Source organism: Pelodiscus sinensis, chromosome 28 (genome assembly GCF_049634645.1).
Source record: "Pelodiscus sinensis isolate JC-2024 chromosome 28, ASM4963464v1, whole genome shotgun sequence".
Taxonomy (NCBI): Eukaryota; Metazoa; Chordata; order Testudines; family Trionychidae; genus Pelodiscus; species Pelodiscus sinensis.
In genome coordinates this window covers 11797238-11823640 of record NC_134738.1, presented here as the reverse complement: position 1 = coordinate 11823640, position 26403 = coordinate 11797238, and the positions used below count along the sequence as shown (strand labels likewise).

The 26403-nt window shown below is 59.5% G+C and overlaps 1 protein-coding gene across 8 annotated transcripts in view; it reads left to right on the top strand.

Annotated features, from left to right (window-relative positions):
* DMTN (dematin actin binding protein) overlaps positions 1–26403 on the top strand; it is a 47179-nt gene that overhangs the window by 1539 nt on the left and 19237 nt on the right. Inside the window, exon 1 of one of the 8 annotated variants that reach the window (XM_075911037.1) lies at positions 778–958. The exons of 1 other annotated variant lie outside the window; for it this stretch is intronic. The gene's annotated coding sequence lies outside the window, so the exon portion shown is untranslated. 6 more of the 8 variants (XM_075911032.1, XM_075911038.1, XM_075911040.1 and 3 more) reach the window with 6 other exon arrangements.

Sequence of the window (26403 nt, the reverse complement as noted above, 5' to 3'; positions counted from 1 at the left end):
GGCGGTGCGGGGCTGGCAGGGTGTGCTGAGTTTGTCAGGGACAGTCTCACACTCTCGCTCGTCGCCTGCCCAGGATCCATCCTGCCGGGTCTCCTCTCTCAGACTCCTGCCGCCTCTCAGGCAAAGGGAGAAAAACGGGGGGGGAGAGGGGATGAAACCCTGAGCAGGCAGCACCACTGCTACCGAAGCTGGGGTGTGTGTGTGCGCCCAGGGATGACTCCTGCACAGTTGTGAGAGCAACACACCCCAGGCCTGCGCCACAATGAATAAACTGGGGGAGAAGGGGAGGCAGGAAAACTGCGGCAAAGCATCCTCTGTGTGTGTCACAGCGGCACGGCCAGGGGGGTGTCGGTGGTCTGAGCGACAGGCAGACCCCCACCAGACCGTTGCCCCTTGGAGAAATTGTGGGGGTGGGCGGATGAGAGGGAAAACGGGTGCCTTGGCTGTTCACAGGACGCTTCTGTACCAATTAGGCCGTGAAGCATGCGCTAGCATAATCCTCGCCATGGCAACACCGTGGCGCCGGTTCGGAGGAGTTGGGCCCACCCGGTTAAAGCTCGGGGTGGGGAAGGTGCGTTTGGGGAGGCTCCCTGGGCAAACGTGGGGAGCCCCGAGCCTAGATTTGCAGCTCGCCCAGGTGCATGGGGCTGTGGAGGGAGGTCTCATTTCCCTACTGCTCCTGGGGACAGGGAGGAATCCGCCCCCTTCCAAAAAGCCCAGGGGCCCTGGCTGTATTCTTGTCCCACCACCGCTCCGGTGCCAAGCAGCCCAGGAGGGGGCCTGAGGGAGGAATAAGGAAGCTGCCGCTGCAAATTATCCTTCGCCTCCTGCTCTGCTGCTGCTGCTCCTGAGCGGCTGAGGGAGGCCGGTCGCCGTAGCAACGCGCGGTGGCGAGGAGAAGATGCTCGGAGCCGGGAAGGGCGAACCTGCCTGCAGCTAGGGACCCGCTGCCTGGAAGGTAGGTCCAGTCGGCCGCTGCGCCTCTCGGCGGCCTCTCCCGCTGCCTTCCCCCTTCCCACCCAGCGCCCCCGCTCCCCCGGCTGCGCTGCCGTGGCCAAGCCAAGGGGGCTGCGTTTCTGGCTTGTGCAAGGGAGGCCAGAGTCCAGATGTGGAGGGCATAGATCCTAGACTGGGGGGGACCAAGGGTTCCATCGTGCTGGTCTGGGGGGGTTCTCCTATGGCAGGGCAAATGCTGTATGGGTTAATCCAGCTACAAGGGTGACGGGAGGGTAGGACTGATGGTGTGTCGTTGATGGGGTAAGTGTGGAGCTGGGACAGGGTGTGCATGGGTTGTTCCGGAGAGAGCACATGATTGTGACAGTATGCCTGTCTGCCCCTCTACTGTAAATATCTACTGAGCAATGCCTCCCAGCACCAGGCCTTGGCTGCTGCGAGTCCTCGCCTAAGAATCCATCTCCCCCCCGCTCCCCAAAGGGTTTGGGTGAGCTCTGTGTTTCGACGCCCCCGGGGCCTAGGTGACGGGTGTGGAGATGAGGCTGTCTGATCAGACGCATCCCCCGGAAGATTTCTGCGGGTAGCCGAAGCTGCGTTGGCTTCGTTGTTTGCTCCCCGGAGACCCCGCTGCTGATCCTTGGCACTGCCTCCGGGCTCTCTGCGAGGAAAGCGAGCCAGCGCCCACAGAGCGGCCTGAGATCGCCGGGTGGCCCTGCCCAGCGCCGGAATGGTAAGGAACCCGAGAGCTACGGCGCCGGGGCGGACAGCTCTGAGACAGGCCGTGCATGCCTGGACCCTGTCCCGATGGAGTCAGAGTCTGGTTGGATGGAACGGGAGGGACTGGGTTGAAGTTTCCTGCTTTGATTTCCCGGCTGAGATCATTAGCTCCTCTTACCGACCAGGCATTCATGGAGGTCGCGCCATTCTTAACGTGTGAGAAATGGGGCTTGCTTGAGCACGGGAGTCATGCAACAGGCGACGATTGAGCGTTTATGGGGCTCTGGGTGGGGATGCGGTAGGGAGGCCTGTGATGGAGCAGCAGGGTGTGAGCCAGGACAGCGGTGGCTATTTGGGGGCGGCGGGAGGCGTGGGGTGACAGCGTGGGCGTGAGACTGCCTGGGTTCTATTCCCACCAGCGCCTCAGTAGGGCTGCTGAATCATTTCTACCCTTTGCAGAGGGCGCTGGATAAAAGGTGCCAGAGAAACACTATGTTGGGTTGTTATCCTCGGTGACTCTCTCGTGTTGTCCCTGCACACCCTGACTGCAAATGGGGGAGCCTGGGGTGCTGCACCCTTGAGCCATCTCCTCCCACCTCCAATACACTCCATTTCCGCATGGCACTCTTAGGACAGCTGGTTCTCGTAGTCAGATCAGGAACACCTGCCTCCGCCCCTCACCGCTGTAGATTAGCCAGTGACCACTTCATTTCTGAGCCACGTCCTACCTCCCCGCACCAGTTCTGTGCCGTTCTAGCTGGGCTTTGCTCTCCCCCAGCTGGTGGGACAGCTGTGTTGTCCAGTGGACAATTTTGGACTTGCAACCTGCTGCTGATGATTAAGCAGCTGTTGCAAAGAAACTCCGGAAGGGGGAGCCCTTGGATTTATTTGGGAACATGGCATCACTAAGTCAGAGGCTCAGGAAGGTCAGAGGGCACTTCACCCTGCTAGGCGGAGCAGCCTCCTGGCCCTGTGAATCCACGAGGGGTATTCTGGAGACCTTAGGGCCTGCTTGTCATAGTTAGTGAGCCCCCATTATGCTACCTGCAATGGATGAGAGCTGTGGGCACCTCTGAAAATGAGGCTATTAATGTTTCCACCCTGGCAGGGAGTGTCTGCAGGGTCCCCAGCCGGCATGTGATCTGGAATAGCAGGACCCGGGTTCCTTTGTTCCGGGCCAGCAGTGAATGGGTTTCCCAGACTCACACTGTACCAAAAAGGCTGTTGGGAGGGAGGAAAATTATTCTGCTTCACCTCTGAGGATAGGACAAGCAGCAAGGGGCTTAAACTGCAGCCAGGGAGGTTTAGGTGGGACATTAGGAGAAACTTCCTGCCTGTTGGGTTGGTTTAGCATGGGAATACATTGCCTAGCGGGGTTGTGGAGTCTCTGTCACCGGAGACATTGAAGAGCAGGTTGGACAGACACCTGTCAGGGGTGATCTAGATGGTGCTTGGTCCTGCCGCGAGGGCAGGGGACTGGACTTACCTCTCTAGGTGCCTTCCAGTTCTAGTGTTCTAGGATTCTTTGTTGGAGGTGCTGGGCCGGACCGAGCCATTCCGGTGCCCCGGGCAGACAGTTTAATTGCGCCCTGGGTTAGGGGAGGGCGCATGTGTGGCCCCGCCCAGCGTGTGGGGGAGGGCGCACGGACCTGGCGGCTGCAGGACGCACGTGCCCGGCCTGGCCCGGCCCAGCCTGGCTACCGCCGCTGGCGCACAGCCCAGGGCCACCCTGGCCGTGCATGGCCCCGCGGCAGTGGGGGGAAGGGTGCTGCTGGCCAGTGCTGTGGGGGTTAATGCGGCCCCCACCCCGGGCGGCCGCTGCAGGGTGGCCGCTGGGAGCTGCTGCAGCCTGCGATCCGGGCGCGCAGCGCCTGATGGCAGCACAGGTTGACGCCCTGGGAAGCTGCCCGGCTAGCCCATGCTTTAATCCGGCCCTGGCTGTGACACCAAGCCCCAGGACACTTATGGCCAGTATAGATCCTGCGGCATCTTTTCCACGAGCAGGGGTGTCCGTGCCAAATTGCACCATGGGCTCTGAATTCTGCTTCCTCAGTGAGGGCTGTGCCGCCTCCTTCCCAATCCAACCCCCCTAGGGCTTTGGGGGCGTTGGGATGCAAAGCCAGAGACTCGGTCTCTAATGTCTGAACAAGTACAGTGACCATGCTAAGGCGTTATTGTCACACTCCACCCCAGAGGCAGCTGCACTCCAGCCGTTGGCCAGGTGGGGTGACGTGGGTCTAGGCCCGGGCTTCTCAACCTTTTTCTTTCTGGACCACCCCACCCCCAACATGCTTTTAAAAATGCCACAGCCCACCTGTGTGACAACTGATACAAGCCAGGCCTGGCATTAGGGATGCCACGGGAGTCTCATGCTGGCTTTGCTTGGCAGCCCCCCGAAACCAGTTTGCATTCCCCAAAGGGACCCTCATGTCTAGACATAGACTATCCATCAGCTACAGCCAGCTGGAGCAAAGCCATTTCTGCAGGGCGACTGCCTGACTGTCAGCCTGGCTGCTTTACATTGTGTGCTGAGTTTTCTGGGGGGCAGGAAGGGGATTCTATGCCTTGCTCCCCCACCCACTCCTCTCGCTTCCCCTTTGCCATGTTAGTGTTGGCACCGGGACCGAGCGCGCTGATCCTCGCTTCTTGATTTCATTTTGATTGGTAGCAACAAAACTGAACAGAGAGAGAGAGAGAGAGCAAGATGGAGAGCAGCCACCTCTCGCAAATACTGCTTCGTCATGATGCTGGTTAATTCTCCTCTTGTTCCGAAACAGACTGAGCCAGCAGCAGAGGTGGGGAGGTGCACACAGGCGCGCGCGCACACATGCACACACGCTCTGACGGGCTCTCTAAATCCACACTGTTATCACCACTCCATACTTTGCAGGCACGGCCTCTGGGGCTGGGAGATACACACACACACACACACACACACACACACACACACACGCCTGTCATGCTGTCAGATACACGCCAGCCGCACGGCAGCTCTAGTCGGCGAGGGCAGCCGGCTGAGGGTTCGCTGTGATCTTCCCGAGCCAGCGGCAGAAGGAGGGGAAGGAGCGGCGTTTTGCAGCCAGCGAGGGCAGGGGAGCTGTCCTCTAGGCTCCTGGGGCTTGTTGTTGTTATCATTTCACGGCTTGTTTTTCGGGCTGAGAAACCATGCGGGATTCCTGGAAGAGGCTGCCGTAGCCCCAGCTGGGTGAGTCGAGAGGCCTGTCTGCTCGTGCTTGACCCCTGCCATGGCTCGGCAGGGTTGAGGGGCGGGAGGAGGCACATTCCAGGCAGATGCTGTTCCACTCTGTGCCTGTGCCCAGGACTAACCCAGCCTGCAGCAGTGTGCAGAACCGGCCGGGACTAGCATTCAGCTGGTAGGTTGTTAATAGCATCAGCTCTCCCTCCTCCTCTCTTCCCTTCCTCCCCCTCTTCTTGCTTTGCTTTCTCCTTCCTTCCTTCCTTCCTTCCCTGGCTGTTTGTTCTTTGCTCTTTTCCCCCTCCTCGTGGGCACCTGGAAAGGGGACAGACTTGCTAAGGGAGGGGGCTTGCCTTCCGCTGCCCGGATCATCGCTGCTGCGTATGACAAAACGTGCATGTTCCGTAAGCGGCTTCCAAAACACGGGCCCCGGAGACAGCTGTGGTGCATGCAGCCCCTGGGGTGCGCTGGTGAGGTGGGGCAGGTGTGTTGTGCTGGTCGCGTGGCGTTCGGCCCTCGGGTGGCAGTGTGTTTAAGCCAGGGCTTTGGAGCCAGCCGGGCGCTGGTTAAGAAGAGCTGTCTGGCTGGGCTCTGCTAAGGGCGTCGTGCTGGGCTGAGCCGGTGTTACTGCTTGGAGAGGCTGCTTCGAATGTTTTGGTTTTAGCCTTTTTGTGCTCAGGGCATTTTCACGCAGAGGTGACTAAACTGGCCTGGCCCTGCGGCTGGACCGTAGGACACACAACTAGGGTTGCCAGGTGTCTGATCTTCAACCGGAAAGTCCGGATTTTGGGGCTCTGTCCGGTAAAAGATTCAGATAATACCGAACATGTGCAATGGCCGGTATTTTCTGGTTTTCCGGCGGGGCGCCCGCGGGAAGTCTCGTGGGGGCAAGGGGAGTGGCGGGGAGGCGGGGCGCGATTGGCGCTGGGAGCCTCTGGTTGTGTGATACACCTTGGGGAGGAAGGGAAGCCCCGTCCGTGCTCCCGAGCGCTGTTCTAGCGGGTTGTGGAGCTGCACCCAGACTCCCTCGTGCTTCACCAGGACAGGCAGAGCCCTGGGATCAGTCCCGCTCCCTGCCGGCCGATTCGTGCTCCCCCCGCCCCCCTCCCGGCTGGTCAGTTCTCCCCCACTTCTCCTCCTGATCTTCCCCAGCCAGCCCCACTGCCCCCGCCAGCCCTGCTTCCGGTGGCCAGTTCTCCCTTCCTCCTCCCGATCTCCCGCGGCCAGCCCCACTGCACCCAACACCTCCTCCTACCCCTGCCAACCCTGCTTCCCACCGGCCGCTGCCCCCCCTCCTCCCGGCCAGCCCTGCCCACCTCCCATCTGAGATCAAGTGTGTCCAGTATTTTTTTTAACTCACCTGGTAACCCTACACACAACAGGTTCCAGACCCAGTGAGGAATTCAGATGTTCTGGGGGCTTGTGTTTGACCCACGGGTTCCCCAGCTCCCTTGTGCTCATTCCCGGCGGGCTCGGACACCCGCTCCAGTTCTTCACCTCCTCTCCGGGCTGCCTCCAGAGTCCATGCCAGGCGGGTACAGAAAAGCAGGAGGTCCGGGCCTTTAAGGTCCGTTTTCTACAGGCACACATTTTTGTGACTAGCCGGCAAGCTACCCGGCAGGCACACCGCCTCCAGCACTGCCCATCTCCCCTCCCGCAGCTGCAGGCTCCCGCCTGGCCGCCCGCTCCCTACAGAGGCAAGTTGCAATGCAGTTCCAGGCCTCTGCGGATGCTTCCAGCGCCCCTTGGGTCATCAGGAAGCGCAGAAGCTCATCCAAGAGCATCCAGCTCCCAGGCCAAACCAGGAATGAGTCTCGGGGCCAACTCCTCTGTGAAGGGAGTGAATGAGGTAGAGGAGGGATTGGTCCTGCCTAGAGCAGAGGGCTGGACTTGACGACCTTCTGAGGTCTCTTCCAGTTCTGACTCTATGATAAGGGGATGGTTGGATGAAATAACATGATCTTGGTAACTAATTGACCATTCATTACCAGTTGGAAATAGGTCAATGGAGGGATGATAGGAGTTGCTATAGGGAACTTTCTGGGTGTCTGGCTGGTGAGTCTTGCCCACATGCTCAGGGTTTAGCTGATCGCCATATTTGGGGTCAGGAAGGAATTTTCCTCCAGGGTAGATTGGCAGAGGCCCTGGAGGTTTTTCGCCTTCCTCTGTAGCATTGGGCACAGATCACAGCTGAAGGACTCTCTGCATGTTGGGGCCTTCAAAGTATTTGAAGGCTTCAATATCTGAGACATAGGTGAGAGGATTATTCTAAGAGGGGTGGGCGAGATTCTGTGGCCTGCACTGTGCAGGGGGTCAGACTAGATGATCATAATGGTCCCTTCTGACCTTAAAGTCTATGAGTCTATGAGGCAGCGCCAAGGCCGGCACCCTCTGTAGTGCCAGGCGGGGAGGGCTGTGGAGAAGGAAGTAGGCAACAGGCAGGCCTAGGAGGTACCGTGTGGGGTCAGGAGGAAAACGCCTCAGAAGAGACGTAGGTTTTTGCTTCCAGAGCAGCAGTGACCACAAGCCCTTCCTATTGGATAGCCCCCAGGTGCAATGAGTTTATAGGGTCTCAGTTCTGTTCCTAGCAGGACAAGTCCCCAAATCCCGCCTGCAGTTGGCCCTAATTTGCTCCCTGTAGCTCCCCGTAAGGGGAGGTTAACAGCCACGGACTAGCTCTAGAGAGGGTTCCCCTGCGGGGCAGGGCTGAGATCTAGGGGAGTTCCAGCCCCTACACCGTGGGGGCACAAGGACAGGGCGGGTATTGCAGATTTTGGAGAGGATGGGATCACGCTTCCATAGGCCCATCTGTCCCACCCATCCTATGGCAGCTGGGTCTGGACACCCAACGCTTCCTGCCCTAGAACAGCAGGGATGCTAGCGGTGGAGGGGAAATTTAGGATCGCTGCCCAGATGGGGTGATTCTCGTCAGGCTCGAAGCACGGACCCAGAGAGCCGCCTGTGACGGACCGGGCCGTGTCTGGGCACAGCTGAGGGCGTCCGCTCAGGGCGAATTGCTCAAATCCGGGGCTCCTTACAGCCCCCAGACTGGTGACCTCTCCAAACAGGCCACAAACCAGTCCCATAGAGCGCTTCAGCAACCTGCCTGAAGCCTCACGAGCAAAACCCCTCCAACACCCCAGCAATATCCGTGCCCCAGATGGCCCCAGGCATCATACACAGGTGGGGGGTCCTAACACCCAATCCCACCTAGCCCGAACAAGTTCTGTCCGGTTCCAAGAAACCAGCCACAGATCCCTGGTCAATTTACCCTCTGGACCTTACCCACAAATCACGCTGGGCCAATCCTTTAGAATCTAACAACTAAAGGTTTATTAACACAAGAAAGAAAAGCCTGAGAGTAAGGTTGTTAAAGGATAGTACGTTACATGCACCGAATCTCCCAGTCCTCGATGCAGGCTCTAGCAGAGATGTTGCAGCTGCTGGTTTAAAAGTTCTTGTTGCACATCCTAGGGTCAGGATGGGTCCACAGGTCTTCCGGGCTCTTCAATCCCTGCAGTGCTGCCTCTGGGATGAAGTGCTGAGCTGAGAACAAAATGGCATTGACCACATGGCCTCTTTATACCCTTCCTGGCCTCTTCTTGTATGCAGCAAGTCACCTGGTCAGAGGCCAATCTCTATGTTCCCTGCTGGCTGCCCTCAGGTGACAAATCCCATTCTTTGGGTGTGTCCATAGCCCATTGAGAGCCATTGTTCCACAGGGCTTCGCTACTCAGCCTGTCCATAGCCATGCTTAACCACATTCACAGAAATATTCAGCTTCCACACAGATTACAGATTCCTACCTACACACATAGACATTATACACTCACATAAATAGCGTACGTAAGATCAACAAACGATAAGCTCCCATTCAATACCCCACATGGCTCCCTTTTATACCAATTTCTGGGGCCAACACCCCCACCTAGGGGTGCAGCAGCGATCTGGCTGCTTCCCTCCAATTCAGTAATGTGACACCGCCGTGGGGCCAGCCCGCTCAGGTACCGGCCTTAGGGTTTCAAACATTGTCTGAATGGTGCTTAGCAGCTCTGGGGGCAGGCGCATTAGGGACGCCCAAGGGAAACGCCTGTTCCCCTGGTTGGCAGATCTGAGTTCCAGCCACAAACTCCTCTGGCCACTCCTAAGTCTTGGCTCTGGAGCTTTGTTTTGGCTCCAGGTCTGGGCTGGGATGCCAGCGACTTCTAGGTCGCTGGGAGCTCCGAACCAGGGGGTTGGTACAGTCCTGCTGGCAGGAAACTGAGCGGGACGGTTGGAAGTGCTGTGTCTAGCTCCCCCCCCCCCCCCCCCCCCCCCCCCCCCCCCGGACCAGGGCTCTGCCGCCCAGCTGGGTTGCTGGTACGGAAGGGAAGGGCCCTTCCCCCTCCGAGTCCCCCAGGGTGTGCCAATATGTATGCATTTGTTGTCCTGGCTCTGGGAGGAGGATGCAGGCGCTCATCAGAGTGGAGTGGATAGGACCCAACTCTGCAAGGAGCTTGGCCTCCCTCCTCCTGGGTTATTAGGGGCTTTACCGACGGTTTGTTTCGGTGGCTCCTTGCAGGCGGGGTGGACATGCCCAGCTGGTAGGAAGGCTCCGTTCCTTTGCCCCCAGCCTCCCTCTGCCCCTTCTGGCTTTCCATCTGTGGGTCAAAAAACTGCATCCTCAGCTCCCGGCCCCTCGGCGCAGCACATGCTGCAAACGCACAGCGCCGGCCAGACAGCCCCTTTGCACCCAGCATGAGAGAGGCCCGGGGGAATGCAGGAGACCCCCTGGCTCTCGCCTGGCAATGTAACTTGCACGTGGTTTGCTCTGACTTCTCTCTCGGGGGAACGCCTGCCTTGTTTGGCCGTTGGTGGCTGAGACACCGCGCCCTCCTGCCCCACTCTGAAAGCAGCCCATCCCTGCTGGGTGTGGGCAGGGTCAGCAAAGCTCAGGAACAGCCCCCGGCCTATGAGAGAGTCACGGCTCGACTCTGCAGTGCCATGGGGGGTGTTGAACTCTGCTCATCCCGTCTGCTCCAGAGGCAGTGGGGACTGCTGTATCCAACCCCGGGAGAAGGGAGCAGCATCGGATTCGGCCGTCATACCGGGGGAAGACAGGCCCTCGTGTGTATGTGTGTACGTCTGTCTGACTGCCTAGGAAGGAGCACGGCAGAAAGGGATCAAGCTAAATAGGAGTCAGCAGTGTACCACTGTTGCAAAAGAGTATTGCGTCCATTTCTGGGCTAGGGATGTAATAGTGTAGTCGATTCACTGATTAACGGATAAGCGAAAGTTTGTAGGTTAATGCTACAGACGACACGCATTTCCCTCCTCCCCTTGCCAGTAAATTGTTCAGCAGGCTGGCCAGCAGCCCGGCTCAGTCCTGGCTTGCAATGGGGCAGGGACCTACCCCTGCTGCAGCTCTGTATTAACGTGTATTAGAAGCCGGGTGGGCAGGCAGCCCGGCTCAGTTCTGGCTCATGCTGGGTCCAGGAGCTCAGACCCACCCTAGACAGGGGCTCCTGCCACCCCGCCGCTGCTGCCTCTTTATCAGAGGTAGCAGCACAGGGCGACAGGCAGACCGGCTCCCCTCGTGGACCAGCACCCACCTGGCACCCTGCGCTGCTGCCTCTGATATAGAGGCAGCAACGTAGTGGGGCCAGAGCGCATTTGGCTGCCAGCCCCGCCCCCGGGGACGATAGAATAGTCGACTAATCGATACGAATTCTTAAGGTTACTCGACTTTTCAATTAACGGAGATTTAACATCCCTATCCAGAGCGCCACATTTCAGGAAAGAGGGGGGCAAACTGGAGAAAGTCTAGAGAAGAGCCACAAAAACGATGAAAACTTTAGAAAACAAGAGCTGTGAGGCAAGGCTGAAAAAAGAGGGTTTGTTTAGTCTGGAGAAGAGAAGACGGAGAGGGGCCATGGTAGGGTCTTCATGTACACAGCAGGTTGTTACGAGGAGGAGGGAGAAAAATTGTTCTCCTTGACCTCTGACGAGAAGCAAGGGGCTTAAACTGCAGCAAGGGAGGTTGAGGTTGGACATTAGGGAAAAGTTCCTCACTGTCAGGGTGGCTAAACACTGGAATAAATTGCCTAGGGGGGTTGTGGAATCTCCATCTCTGGAGATATTGAAGAGCAGGCTGGACAGACACCGGTCAGGGATGGTCTAGATGGGGCTTGGTCCTGCCGTGAGGGCAGGGGACTGCACTCGATGACTCTCGAGGTCTCTCCCAATCCCGTGATTGTCTCATTCTGTCCCGGACAGACTCAGTGGCTTAGTGCTGCGGGCGCCCAGGTAGGACGACATGGGCCTCATTGTGGCTCCCCGTGTGCGTCTCCAGCACCGGGTAAACGCTTTGTAACAGTAACCCAGGGACAAGGGGACAGCTCGGCTTTGTCTCTTGCGTCTGTGCTTGGAGCAGGAAAGGGCCTGCGGGGGGAACGCGCCCTGCTGAAGAATCATTCCCTGTCCTGTTTTCCACAGCCCCGGGCGGCTCCCGAGGGAGACGTGTGGGAAGCAGGCCAGCTCTGCCTACCTCGGAGGCAGGGCGGGGTCAGCCCAGAGAGCGGCTTTGCCGACAGGTGGTTGTAAGCCAGGGCAGAGGGAGGCAGCTGGTCCGTCTCCTCCCCGCCCAGTCCCTTCCGTGGTGTGGGCCCAGCGGCCCAGAGCTGTTCGCGCCGCGGCCTGTCTCCAGCCTTGCCTTTGCGTCTCCGCAGCAGCAGGCAGGGCGGTTGCTATGGCTGGGGATGAGGCGAGAGATCTAAGCTGCTTTGAGGCGGCTGCCTGCAGAGGGGCTGCCTCCCCGGGAGGTGCGGGCGGGCGGCGGCCCACGGATGGCTGGCTGAGCTGGGAACCAGGATGCCTGCTGGCTTACCGGGATGGCAGCAGCCTTTCAGTCTCTGTGGGGCTGGTGGCGACCAGGGCAGAAGGGGTGGTGGGATTTGGGGGGGCTTTTCCTCAGTTTGGGAAGAAGGGGGCAGCCTCCCGGCGCCCCAGGGAGGACGTGCGCAGAGCGGACCATCCTTATGGACTGTCAGGGCCCCCATGGGAATGTGATAACCCCTAGCAGGGCTCCAGCTGGCATAGGCACAGGAACGAGGGATGGCGGGGAGGGTGCTGCAGTGGCACCCTTGGGTTCCCGGGGTTCCAGCTGCTGTCCCCATGCACTGAGGCTCTTCTGCTAGCCTCAGCTGGGGGTGGAGAGTGGGTGGAGTAGTGGAGACACAGTACCCTCCCCCCCTTAAAAAGTTTCCACCCCACTGCTGGCTCAGGTCTGGTCTGAGGGTAGCTCATGGAGGAAGATGACGTAGGGAACAAGCTGTCAGGACACAAAGAGGGAGCATCAACCTCTCCTGTGTTTGCTGGGGTCTGAGGTGCAGGGCAGCTGCTCCCTGCCTTGCTGCAGTCACAGCCATTAGCCCCACATATGTGTGTACGCCTCTCCCCGTGCAGCCTGGGCCAGGACCCTTCCATCCCCTCTGCACCATCTCTTAAGCCTGTTTCCTTCTGCGCCAGGAGATGCTCTCCAGCAAGGTCTCCCCCACCCCTTTGCACACACTGTGATCTGGCTAATCCCATTCTGAGCCCAGATTACATATCACGTGAGCCTTTTCCTTGCCCTGCTCCACCACTGCCACAGTCTCTCCAGCACACAGGGCATGCCTGGCCCCAGGCAAGCCGGCCCCAGGCAAGCCAGCCCGGCCACACAATTGTGTTGGTACCAGCAGGGTGGAGACTAACTTGGCCTGCTGTGTCTGTCTGACACGCTCTGTTCCCCTTCCCAGGGGACAAACGACAGCACCGGATCTGGAGGAAGTAACGCCCCTCAAGCAAGGAGACTGGTGATAGTTGGTGCATGTATAACCACCACCAGGCAGATTTGAACCTGGGGAGTTTAGTAGAGGAGCCGCTACCCTAGAGCTCAGAGCCAGCTGGCTCCCAGCCTATGGCCACTAGGTGGGTGGGGTTACACGTGCCGCAGCACTGTGCGATCCCGGGGAGAACAGCCTGTTTAAATGCGAAGATCCCCTGCTCCGTCGCCTGCCACGTGACCCTGGTGCTTCTGGACAAGTGACCCAGATGCGGCAAACTGGTGCTGCTCTTCCTAGACCTGCGGGGCGCTGGCGGCTGCGTCCTGCTAGTGCTCAGAAGCCAGGGGACCCTGCTGCATTTTAGCCTGGTTGCAAATAGCCCTCCGAGTCTCAGGTCCCCGAACCCTGTCTGCCAGGCGTGCTGGAAAGGGGGCTCCACTCAGCTCCACATCTCAAAGTGCCCCGTCAAGGGCAGGCACGGAGAAAGGGCAGTATCGGGGTGCCCGTTTTACAGCTGGGGAAACTGAGGCACAGAGAGGCGGGGACCGATTTGCCCAAAGTGAGTGGTGGAGCGGAGAACCGGGCTCGCCCTTCTAGCGGGGCAGCTGATCCTGGGACCGGGATCTCAGTCATGCCGGCGTCACCTGCTGAGACAGCTCCATGCGCCCTCGCCTTCAGCTGCTCCCCCGCCCAGTCCTGTGCTGCTGTAGCAAAGGGGGAGAGACGAGGCGTTAGCTAGCGCGAGCAATGCGCACGAGCTCCTCTCCTGGGAGCCTGACCTGGGAGCAGCCACAGACACAAAATTCGCTGAATACCAAGAAGCTTGTTGAATGGAGCCGCTCCCTGGACCTGGGCGGCTCCCGGCTGGAGCCTGTTTGATGGCTGAGGGCAGGGACCTTGTGAGGCCCACCCAGCACTCGCCTAGAAACCGTCCCTGTGGCTCGTGTGCTTTGCAGCAGCCTGCCTGGCTGAGCCAGTTCCCTGCTCCTTCCAGGGAGTGAGCAGCCTCAGCTCTGACCCGCTCTGCTGGAGGAAAAAAATCCGCCCCGCCGGCTGCCTAGTTTTCGGCCGCTAGCCCACGTTTTAATGTTAACGAGCCAGCTTTTGGCAGCGGGCACCTCTGCCGGGGGCTGCTAACCGGCCTAGACGGAATAGATTGTCAATAGCCTGGCAAGCCTCCCCCGCAGCCTTATTCCGACACACCCACGGGGGGGCCCGGGAAGAGAAGCTGGACAAAGGAGGAGACAGAGGCTGAGAAACCCGCCAGTTACGGGTCTCGTTTCCACGTCTCCCCTGGGGCTACCGTCACCTCGCTGCTCTTCTTCTAGCAAAGCAGTTGCACCAGGCACATAGGACCAAGCCTCCATAGGAATCCCAGAAGCTGCGGACTGGGATACCCAACTCCATACGGTCCCACGGAGCATCCGCATCATAGTCAGGAACGTGGGCCCCTAAGCAGTGTGCCCGCTATTCCCCCCCCACCCATGTGCGGAACAAATTTTGTTCACCAAGGCAGGTGCACATGTGCACCACCAGTAGAAACACAGGCTGTGGGCACACTGCTAATCAGCTGGGCAGCATTTGAATCCTTCCTGGGTGGCTGCCCCAGTGCTCAGTTTACAGCTTCCACTGCCCCCCACACCAATCCCTAGCTCGCCCGAGTTATGCCAGCTGCCCAAGTTGCCACTAAACAGGGTGGCCAAGCCCAAACCACCAGACAGGGCCTCCAACCCACTGCGGGAGCCCCTTTGCCCAGCCCCACACCTCCCCTGTCCTGTCCTGTTTAGCATCAGCCAGTGTGGTGCTCTGCGGCTGCGGAGGAAACGTGAGTCATTTCCTGTCCGTCCTCTAGCGGCTCAGCCAGGCAGCAGCCAGGTGCGCGATGCTCTGCCCTCGGCAGCCGTTCCTTGCTGCTCTGTGGGCCCAGACTGTGCCTCAGCTGAGCTGTCCTGTGCCTGTCGCTAGGGTTGCCAGGTGTCCGGTTTTCACCCGGACTTATCTGCTGTTTGGGTTCCTTGCCCCGTAAAAAAACATGTGAAATGTCCAGTATTTCCTGTTTCCCTCGCACGGAAGCCCGGCAGAGACAATTTTCCCCTGCTGCATCGGGCGGGGGGCGGGGGGTGAGGCTATTTAAAGGCACAGCGCCCGTCCCCCCCTTCTTTTTTTTTTTGCTCAACAACTTTGGTCTCCCCTTTTTTTTCCTCAACAGATTTTTTTCCCAGTGGTTTTTTTATTGGGTGGGGAGGGGATGTTTGGAATTTTTTGTTAAACCATCTGGCACCCTACCTGTAGCTCCCTGGGAAGCACGGCTACCGGGAAAGGGAGAGCAGAAACCAAAGGGAGAGGCGCCTCTTGGCTATGAGCTATGCTCTCCTCGCTTGGTGTGAGGGCCTGCCCGCAGCCCGGTGTGGGGGGAGCCGTGCTCTAGCAACCAGGCCTATCATTCTAATGGGGCTGGTTCGGCGGGGCCGACCTGTCCTAGAGAAAGCAGGACAGAGGGTGTGATGGATGGTGCTGCACAAATGGCCGTGAAGGCAGAGAGCCCATAAGCATCTCCTCCCGCTGCGGCCAGAGTGAGCCGATTGCTGCCTGGATGGTAATGGACATGCCATTAGCACAGCTCGCTCTCAGCATTAAGGTTTCATTGCTAGGGCTGCGTCTCTAATGGGGTTGGCTGGGGTGGGAGGGGGCTGTGCACAGAGCACAGCCTTTTAGCCAGAAGCCCAGGGTCTCACAGGGACCCCGGAGGCTGGTGGCACCAGGGGGAGCTGTAGCCTAGACTGACTCAGTGCTGGAGACAGCAAAGTGGGGGAAAGTCCTGTGTCCTGACTCCACTACAGCTTCCTCCTCTGCAGCCACCTGGGGCGAATTAAGGCCCCCACTTTTTGTTGGGGGTGGTGGTGAAGAGAACGTGCTTGGGGGTGGGGAAGTGTGCCAAGCCTCTTCCAGGACATGAGTGCCTAGCGGGAAGGGGGGGCAAAGAGGCTCCCCAACCCCCAGACCAATCATGGTCTGGGAGTGGGGTAGCCCCGCCCCCTTCCTGTTTAGGCCCTGCCCCTTCAGGAGTGGCCTGGGGCTACTTCAAAAATTCGTGACGTGGACCCCAGGCAAAAATTATTGCCCACCCCTGACCTTAGGGGATGTCTACACTGCGACTATTTCAGGATACCAGAGGTAGGGGAAGAGGGGAATGTGATCAGGAATAGTCAACACGGATTCACCAAGGGCAAGTCGTGCCTGACCAATCTGATTAGCTTCTCTGATGAGGTACCTGGCTCTGTGGACATGGGGAAGGCGGTGGATGTGATATCCCTTGACTTTAGCAAGGCTTTTGATACGGTCTCCCACAATATTCTTGCCAGCAAGTTGAGGAAGTCTGGATTGGATAAATGGACTGTAAGATGGATAGAAAGCTGGCTGAATTGTCAGGCCCAGCAGGTAGTGATCAACGGCTCAATGTCAGGTTGGTGGTCGGTTTTTAGCAGCGTCCCCCAAGGATCGGTTCTAGGCTTGACAGAGCCCTGGCTGGGATGATTGAATTGGGGTTGGTCCTGCCTTGGGCAGGGGGCTGGACTCAATGACTCCTGAGGTCTCTTCTAGCCCTGGGATTCTATGGTTCTATGATCCCAAAATAGCTACCCCAAATCTTAACAAGCCACCTCTTACTTCAAAATAAGAGGCCTGCTAGTTCTGCATCCCTGTAACTCTCCATGAGGGTTAAGGGATGTCTCGAAATAGGGCATTATTCTGAAATTTGGTGCGGTGTATGTAACCCACACACCTAGGCTGCTTTTGCGGAAAAACTTGCCAGCTGTCTACACTGGCCGCTTTGAATTTGCGCAAGAACACGGACGATCTCATGTAAGATTGCCAGTGTTCTTCCGCAAATACAAAGACTCTCCCGTTCAGGAAAAAGCCCCCTTGCGCAAATGCTTTGGCACAAGAGGGCCAGTGTAGACAGCTGAGAACCTTTTTGCGCAAAAAAGCCCCAATGGCGAAAATGGCGATCGGGGCTTTCTTGCGCAAAAGCGCATCTAGATTGGCACGGACGCTTTTCTGCAAAAAGTGCTTTTGTGGAAAAGCATCCGTGCCAATCTAGACGCTCTTTTCCACAAATGCTTTTAACAGGAAAACTTTTCTGTTAAAAGCATTTGCAGAAAATCATGCCTGTCTAGACGCAGCCCTAATGTGGTTACTGAGCAATGCAAGTGGTACCTAGACCACAGCAAAAGTTAAGACCAAAAGACCTCTACAACATGGGCTGGGAGCCAGCTGGCTTTTAGCTCAGAGGGTAGAGGCTCCCATACTCAGCTCCCGAAGTCCCAGGTTTGAATCCACCTGGTGATGGTTACATGTAGACATGCCCAATTTCAAAAAAGGCTATTTTGAAATAGAATCTTATTTCGAGTTTAGGGTGCTGTGTAGACACACCCTTAGAAACTAACAAAAAATATATTAATAGCATCATAAGCTTTTGTGGGCACAACCCACTTTTTAAGGTGACAAATATGGAGCAAGAGGCATAGAGGCTAGGTCTAGACTGGCATGATTTTCCGGAAATGCTTTTAGTGGAAAACTTGTTCCACACAGGCGCAGAAACCCAGCCCTGGTTCTTCTCCTGCCAGGAGGAAGCTGCATGCTCTGAGTGATTAAGGCGCTAGACAGACATTCTGGAGAGCTCGGCTTAGCCCCTGGTTCTGTTACAGACTTCCAAGTCAGTCTCTCTGTGCCTCGGTTGCCCATCTGTAAAATGGGGGTAGTGGGTCAGTCCTACCTCAGGGGCAGGTTGGGAGGACAAACCTGTTAGTAACGACGGGGTCCCAGCTGAGGGCCAGGAAGCAGCCGTGGCAGGTAGCTGAGTTGGGATGAACAAATGGGGTGGAGAGGACGTGTGACCTAGCGTGCACCCATGTATTTCTTAAAAGGCCAGGGACCTGGTTGAGAAAAGAGGGCAGATGTGGACAGGCTGGGAGCGTGGCCTGTTGGGGAAAGGAGAGGCCTGGATTGCCATGTGTGTCAGGACTCCTGATTTCTGGTCACGCTGTAAATTGCGTGGGCTCCGCCTCTACCGTCTGCAGCAGGGCTTGCGTGCACCTGGCTGATGGGAGTTTGGTGGGTGCTTTGCCACTGGCTCACCAAGTGACCCATGGCATGTCGCTTCCTCCCTCAGAGCCTCAGTTTCCCACCTGCACCTCCCCCCCTCCCCCACGGGAACAGCAGGGCATGGGCAGGGCTGTGAGCGCTCGGGGTGGCAGGGGCTTTAGAAGGCAGCTGCATCCCTTGCAGGTGCAGGCTCACAATGGATAATATCCGCTTTCCCTCCCCCCCCAGGATATCGGCGCTAAGTCCCCCTGGGGCAGAGCGGAGGAGGCTGGAGGGCAGCCCAGACGCTGAGACAGCAGAATTGGAAGCCCCGGTCTCTCCTCTGCCCTAGGGAGAGGGGGGTCGACCGAGCTGGCCCCCAGCATCCCTGTGGGGCAGGCAGGAGCGCTGGGATGGGGCGAGGTTGAAGCGGAGGGGCGCGGCTGGTGTTTCAGTGGGGGGCTCTCAGCAAGGAGGCCGGGGGAGCCGAACGGCGGGTCCTAAGCCTCTCTCCAGGCTGTTCCCCTAGGCCGGGTGGGGCGTCCCGCAGGGCGGGGCGTGCTTCCCCAGCCCTCTCCCCCCCACCCGGCCATGTGCATTCTTGGCTCGCAGGCCTTGCTCCCCGTCTGTTTCAGGAACTTGTGACCTAGCATATCCCTGGCTTATTTATGGCTGTGAGTCTTTTCCATAGCAACCCTCACATGAGGCCGCAGCGCGCGGGAGGGGGAAATGCCAGGGGAGAGAAACAATGAGAGATGGAGAGAAAGACACAGAGGAAGAGTCCGGATGAGGAAGGGCGAGGGAGACGGGGGGGGCGCTGGGACGGGGGGAAGGGAAGGAGAAAGGAGGAGAAGAAGAGGGGGAGAAGGTGAGCAGGAAGGAAGAGGTGTGAACGAGCCAGGCATTACACCCCTCCCCCCCTCTCTCCGGCAGGGGCGTCTCCTCCTGCCCTGGCCCCTTTCCCACAGCCTGCTGCAAAGCGCCATGCTTGGCTCTTGTGAAAAGTCAAACCCCGGATTTCCTGGAGCCGGGGGGGGGGGGGGAGAAGCCAGCCTCCTAAATCGCCCATGTCAGCCCAGCCTTGTGCACTGAGCCCCTCCTGCCCCCAGTCCCCCCCCCCCCCGCCCCCGTCCCGCATTGTGTTCGGAAAGGGCACTGGCCTGGCATGTCTCAAGGCCGCTCTGTTCTCGAATCCTCTTCTGTGTGTGTGCCCCAGGCCGGGGGGAGCGTTGGGGGATCCTCCTCCCCCCCCCCCCCAAGCTGGAATCCGGTGCACTTTCCCCCACCTCTGGCCCAAGTGAGTCCCGCTGAACACAGCGCTTGCCGCGCGGGCTGTGTGCGAGACGAGCGTGCTGCAGGAAAGCTCGCCCTGGCGGTTTCTGTGCTTCGGATCCCTGGCGCACCTGAGCGCCACCGTCGTGGGCGGATCCCCCGCCGCGCACGGCGCTGCACAGAGGGACCAAGACGGCCCCCGCCCCAGAGAGCCCACAATCGAAGTCAAAGCAGGCTGGCAGAGTTTTGCATTTATTTCTGAGCTCGGCAAGGCCGGGTGCTCCCGTATCTTGTGGCGGTGAGTTCCGGAGTCTGAAGCCAGTGCCTGGGTAGGGTCTGTGTCCTGCAGAGGAATCTCCCCCGCCGGTCAGCACTGTCACACTTCCAGCAGACTAGGGCCGCTGTGGCAGGCTGGTCTAGTGGTTAGGCCCTACTCCAGGACTTGCGGGGAGGCTGTACGTTTGGCTCCCTGCTTTCCCCCAGACTTCCTGCATGAGCTAGGGCCAATCGCTTAGTCTTCTGTGCCTCAGTTTCCCCCTCCTCCCTGTACAAGGGGGACATTTGTGCTGCCCTGTGGTCCAGTGGGAAGTCGATAATCCCCTTACCGACTGAGAAGGACTTGGACTTCTCGAGCGGGGGTCTGTGATTTTGGTGGGAGGCGGGGGTGTCTCTCAGTGTGTCTCCGAGTGCCAGGACAGAGCTGTTGGGTGGGAGCCGGTGCAGCCGCTGGGGTTCCTGGGCCACACGGCTCAGCAGACAGGCGGCTGGAGTTTCCTCCGGGCATGTGTTATACCGAGGTGGAATAGAGCCTTCAGGTCACCAGTGTGGCTCATGGTCCGTGTCCCTGAGGACCGGGCACAAGCCTCCAGCCAGCAGCGGGGGACAATGGGCACCGACCGCACTGGGGGGGGGCACTGCCGATTGGCCACACCCAAGCATTGAAGGCTCAGGAATGGGAGATGCTGAGGAGGGGCCGGTTCCTCCAGGCGCTTCCCCGTTCCCACCTGCAGCACCCCCCGTCTGCCTGGGCTCAGCGCTGGGTCCTGCCTGCCCGGTGCTGCTTCCCCAGCGGGGTCAGGCCAGCCCCCCAGCTCCCCAAGGAGCAAGCCGTGCAGAAGAGCGCAGGCTTGGGCACCGGGCGTTGCCGGGGCTTTCGACTCCCGCTGGCACTGGCTCAAGCCCATCGCTCGGAGCTGGGCAGGGGCCGACCCTGCTCTGCTGCCCCCAGCCTGGCTTTCTGCTTCCAGCCCCAGCCCCTGTGGCGAGGGGATGGCTTTGCTCCCTGGATCCCAACCCCCCGGCCGCCTGCGTGAGACTCCCAAACACGGGGCGGATGCGGCCTTATCGCCGCTGGCCCCAGCAAGCAGCCAGCGCGTGTGTTCTCCGACTGGCTGCCAAGCAGAGCCCCAGCGGCTGGCATCACCGGGCCGGGGAGATTGGAGGTTGCTATGGAGAGACTGGATGCAGATTTGGGTGGGGGCACAGCTGCGTGCTGCAGATAAGCCTGTTCTGATGAAGTGCCCCGGAAGGGAGGGGGCTCGGCCGCGGGAGGTGACGGCGGTAGGTGAAAGGGACAGATTCAGCTCTGCCCGCCTCCTGCTTTGGATCTCTCTCTCCGCCTGCAGTGTGTCCCCTGTCCTGTCTCACACAGCCCTCTGCCCAGGTATCCCTTTGCCTCATGCTCTCCTTGCAGCTCTCGCTAACCTCACTGCTTGCTCCTTTCTTGGCCAACTCCCTCTGTGTGCGTCGCGTCGCGGTCTGGCTCTCCCTCGCCCTGCAGGGCTAGATGTATATATCGCAGGCTGGGGGCCTGGGCGCAGGGAATTGGCACACGACTAGGGATGTTAAAGATAGGTTCATTGACTAATCGACTAGTCGATGGATTTTCCATTGATTAGTCGATAAGGGGGGGAGCTGCAGGCTCTTAGCTCTTAGTATATTTAAAAGGCTACAGTGCAGCGGGGGGGCCCAGCATGAGATGGGAATCAGCTGTCCCGGCTCGCGCTGGGATCCTCCCCGCTGCGCTTCCGATTTTTAAATGGATTAAGAGCTGGCAGGCTCTTCGTACATTTTAGAAAGCGGAGGAGCAGTGTCTGGGACGGGGCGCGAGCTGGGAAATCCGCTGATTCCCGGCTCGAGTCTGGTTCCTGCTACTTTCCTGTCCCCGACGGAGATAGTGCTGGGGGGAACTGGCTTTTAAGCCGTCCCCCCCCGCCAGCGCCGGCTCCTGCCCCCCCTTGGTGTCTCTGACAGAGGCAGCAAGGGGAGGGGGAAGCGACTAGGCGAGGGACTAGTCGACTATCTGATAAGCTTTTGCTTGTCAGCTAGTCACTGACATCCTGACACATGGCTCAGGGCGCACGCAGAGCCCAGCCGCGCCTTGCAGTGGTCTGTTGCTGGCAGGCCAGCAGGCGGGTGGCTCGGGAGGCGTGCAGCCCAGACGCTGCTATTGCACAAGGGAGCGTCTGAAATGTTCCTAAGCAGCTGCCACATCTCCGAAGGAGCCTGTCTTTCCCGGGTGGGCAGAGCTGCAGGCTGCTGCCAGCTAGGACGCAGCTAAGGGTCCCGGGGGACCTGAGGAGGAGAGAAACCCTGGGCATGGGACTTGGCAGCTGCCGGCACAGGGGCGGTAGCCGGGGAGGGAGACCAATGTTCTCTGTGATTCTTATTATCATCTCAAAATACCGCCGGGGCTGTCTGCCGGTAAGGGCCAAGCAGCTGCTTCTGACGGCCATGTCGAAACGTTCCAACTCAGCCAGACGTGACTCCCGTCACCCAGCACTGAGAGGTGCCTGGCCCTTCAGTAAAGGGAGGTGAGGTGTTTCCAGCCTCCGCTGAGTGCTCCATACGACCAAGACCTGCTCTGCCTTGCCTGGCCTCCCTCCCTCACCCTGACTTAGGGATGGTCAATATCGGGTCATTGAAAAGTCGAATAACCTCAAGAATTCTTATCAGATACTCGACTATTCGATGGTCCCCGGGGCCGGGGCCGGCAGCCAGTGCGCTCTGGCTACTCCCAAGTAGGCCCCAGCCTCTCCGTGCTGCTGCCTCTGTATCAGCGGCAGCAGCACAGGGTGCCAGGTGGGTGCTGGTCTGCGAGGGGAGCTGGTCTGCCCATTGCCCTGTGCTGCTACCTCTGACAGAGAGGCAGCAGTGCAGAGTGGCAGCAGCCCCCATCTAGGGGGGGGTCTGAGCACCTAGAGCTGGAACTGAGCCCGGCTGCCTGCCCACCTGGCTTCTAATACACTTTAAATGCAGAGCCGCAGTGGGGGTGGGTCCCAGCCCCGTTGCAAGCCAGGGCTGAGCTGGGCTGCTGGCCAGCCTGCTGAACAATTTACTGGGGAGGGGAGAGGGGTAGTCTATAGCATGAACCTATAAACTTTTGCTTATCGGTTAATCGACTCCACTCTTACATCCCTACCTTGACTTCCTTCCGGCTTCTCTCCTGGCCCGTAAGAATACTGAGCATCAAACGCCAGGACAGTGGCTCATCCTGTTTTTCAGCCAGGCACGGACCACTTGAGACACGTGAGCCTGAAGGCAGTGCCCTGCACTCACCTGGAACATCCATGGAGGCGCACCGGGCAAAGAATTCTGCACCTTACCTGGCATTAGATAGGTGTTGATATGTGGGATGTGCCTTCACAGATTCTCCCCAGTGGATACCTGGGATCTAGCTTCATGTGGTTCTTTCCCACTGATTATGCAGGATGTGGCTTTAGGGGGACTGGAGACGTGGTTTCACGTGGCTTGGCCTGAGTTGTGCATACATGGGACGTAGCTTCATGTGGTTTGTTCTTATTGAATCTGTGGGATGTGGCTCCACGTGGCTCGCCCTTACTGAATGTGTGGGGCTTGGCTTCCCGTGGATTGTTCTCCTTGGACACAGGTGGGGTTGCTTCGCATGGATTGTGGCCAGGGGAAGAGGCTTCCCGTGGATCATTCCCACTGAACATGTGGCTTCCTGTGGATTGTCCCTGGGGGGTACGCAGGGTGTGGATCGTCCCCAGTGAATCCGTGAGACGGGACTGTCCTCAGTGGATCTGCAGGCCGTGACTTTGTCTGGGTTATGTCCAGTGGACACGTGGAACATGGCGTCCCTTGGATCACCCCCGTGAACGTGGCTTCATGTGCTACGTAGGACCTGGCTGATGGTTATGCTGGGCCTGGTTTGGCTGCACAGAGCGATGGGCACGAGTCCCTTCTGTCCGTGTGGGTCTCCACAGACACTGCTTTGCTCCCGGGCCCAGCAGAATTTGGGCTCATCCAGGGGGTGGTGCAACAGACTGGGAAACCCATGAGACTGACCCTCCCCAAGGCTACCGCCAGGGCATTTGTGGTTCCCGAGCTTCCACAGCCCAGCGTGCCCCCTTGCAATCTGTGTGAGCGCCCACCTGCGCCCTGATCCCCTTCACCGCCGGTGGCCTGGGATTTCCAAGGGCTCTCCTTGTCTGCTCACAGCCCGGCCCAGTGGCAGGAGAGCAAGGCCTCTGCTAATGCCATTCCCAGGGAGCCAAGGACTCCACCCCTGGCTTTGCCGGCCGCGGTGCCTGTGGAAAGTCTGAGCTCATGTATCCTGTGCTCTCAGCCGGCCTGGTCCCTACAATACACCCTTATCGAGCTCCCGCATGCTCCCTGCTGTGCAGGGCTGCCACCCTGAGAGAAAGAGGCTTTCACGGGTGGATGAAACAGTCCTTTGCCCTCTCTGGCGCCAGCCATGCAGGGTTTCGCTGGGCTTTTACAGGCGCTCATGAATGAAGGCTCACAGCCCCGTCCCTAGGAAGTGCCCCCATCCCAGATGCAGAGAGGGCCTGGGTGCAGCCCTTGGGCAGGGGAGAAGAAGTGGGGCTGGATTTGGGGGCCCATCTGGAATGGGCTCAGGGTGCGGCTGCCTGACCAGAGCTGCATTTCTGCCTCGGCTGCCTTGGCTTCTGGCCGCACAGCACCAAAACCGGATGGTTTCTGGCCCAAAGGGGGGAGATTCCCAGTGAGACCGACGAGCCCTGATGGAAGAGGTCGGGGAACGTATCACACTAGGTTGAGTTCCGGTGACTAGAGCATGCGCCAGGCTTTGCGGGACCTTCCTGCCATCTTCCATGTCTGGAAGCGACGGCTGAGAGTTGTAAGCCTCAGGTTGGCAACCCCAGGGCTGTTCAAGGACCAAGGCTACAAGCCCAGTGGGGGTGGCGGTAGATTTTTGGGTAAAACCATCTATGAGCTGCGTCAACTTACGGCGCGCGAGCCCTCCTGGAACCATGAGCCCCCGTGCGGGTGTGGAAGAGTCTCCTTATACCGGCGCCTAAAGCCGCGTGGTCCCAGCTATCGCCGCTGTGCAGCAAGGGGCATGTCACCCTCCACCCCAGAGGTGGCCGCATCTCAGCGACCCATCAGGACGAAAGCCGCAGTGGCAAGACGCTGGTTGCAGACCCTCCCCCTTCGGAGCGTGAGGGGTTTTTGCTCTCTCCCCTCTGCTGCCCGAAAGGGGATTTTCGGATGAAGCAAGAAAACCACAAGAGGCGACTGCAACCCCTCCCCTTGCCCCGCCCCAGTACCCCACCCTGCGGCGCTGGCTTCTTTGCTCGGTAGCGCTGACTGCAGCCAGGCCACTGCCCTAGCTCCCCGCCGCCGAGGCCTCCTCACCCCAGCCCGCCGGCCGGACAAAAGGCCGAATTAGCTCTGCCCTGGTTGCCAGCGCCAGGCCGACAGTCGCTGGGGAGAGCAGCCTTCCGCGCTGGGCCCTGGTGCGGGACCCGCTGCCCGAGGCAGGGCAGAGGCTGCGGCCCGTGAAGGAGAGACGAGCTCCTGCTGCCCATTGAAGCCAGACGGAGCAGAGTCTGTTTGACTCTGCCGGGCTAAGGGAGGCCGCTGAACAACAAACCCATTGTCGTCCCCCCCCCCCCCCCCCCCCGGCCCGCTGGAGGGCAGGACTCAGCGCTTAGCTGCAGCCGCAGCAGGAGGGGCTGGGACAGGCAGGTAAATGAACCTCCTGAGCTTCATGTTTCAGGGCCAGGGGAGTCCCTTCCAGGCTGTCAGACAGGGGCCAGCCCGTCCGGAGCCCTCGCAGGCAGGGGGACCAGAACGCACCCTCCCAGGCCCCCGCCATAGGGCCGTGGCATCGTCTCCCTTTTACAGATGGGGAAATCGAGGCGCGGAAGAAAGGAGACCCCTGATTTTGGGTGCTTTGGGGTTTCACCAAGTGGCTTCCGGCCCTCCAAAAGTCAAGACCAGCAGAATGAGGGGCCACTTCAGAAAAGGTTGACAAGCCTGTCAGAGGGCCCCCGGGGATCCTGACCCCCAGTCCTTTGCTTAGGCCGCAGGGCGTCCTCTGACAGCCATAGAACTGGGCTTGGTTTCCGTGTCCCCTCGATTTTTTCCCAGCGGTGTGCAGAATAAATTTTGTTCTGTGCACTGAGGCCTGCGCCGATGTGCACCACCAATAGAAACACATGCTGTGGGCGCTTTGCTAAGCAGCTGGGCGGCCCCCGAATCTCTCCTGGGTGGCTGCCCAAGCATTCAGCTTGCGGTTAACCCTGCTTGGTTTGGAGGCTGGTTCCCAGAGTTTGGAGGAGGACGGGGCAGGATTGGCTCCTCGTTTGGGGGGGCCTGCTGGGCCCTCCCTTCGGCAGCCGGATCCGATGGAACCCAGGAAGGCTGGAGCATGTGGCGTCTCTGCCTGATGTGCCACATGCCAGCAGCTACGATTTCTGCTCAGGGCGTGAGCCCTGACAAGCTGACGGCCTCTGGCACCCCATGAGTGAGGAGTGGGGGTGCTGGAGGGGGTGTGTAATAGCTGGGCAAACCGCCCCGCCCCAGACTCTGCAGCCCAGGGAGGCTAGAGGCTGCGTTGCAGCTGGCGTGCGCCGTTCCCCCTCCTCGCCTGGCCCGGACGCCTTGTCCAGGCAGAGGGTCAGGGGAATATCGATCGGAGCTGTCTCCGGCTGGCAAGTGCGTCTGGAGGGCGAGGGTCGGGTTTCAGCGCTCAGGACAAGAGCCGCTCCGGGGGAGGGGGGCAGTGGGGGGCCGGCTCTTGGAGCTGATACCGTTCTGGTGGGGAGTGGGGCTGCCAGGTGGCGGGGAGGGCGCCCCAGCCCCCAGAGATGGATCAGAACCGGAGCCGCTAATCTGACCCACGGCTTAATGGGACCCACACCAAGATCCAAAGCTGACCGACGAGGCCTGGCAACTTCCAGAACTGGCTACTAATCTGGGGACATGGGGGGGTCACAGTAGCCCCTGACAGGGATGATGCTGGGTGGGGGGCGGAGCCCAAAGCTGGGGGTAGTGGAGCCCCACCGAGCAGTCAGGTTAGGGGGCACTGTCAGAGGCTGGGGTGTGGAGACATCAGTAGGCACCAGAGTAGCACATCAGAGCCTCCCCCCT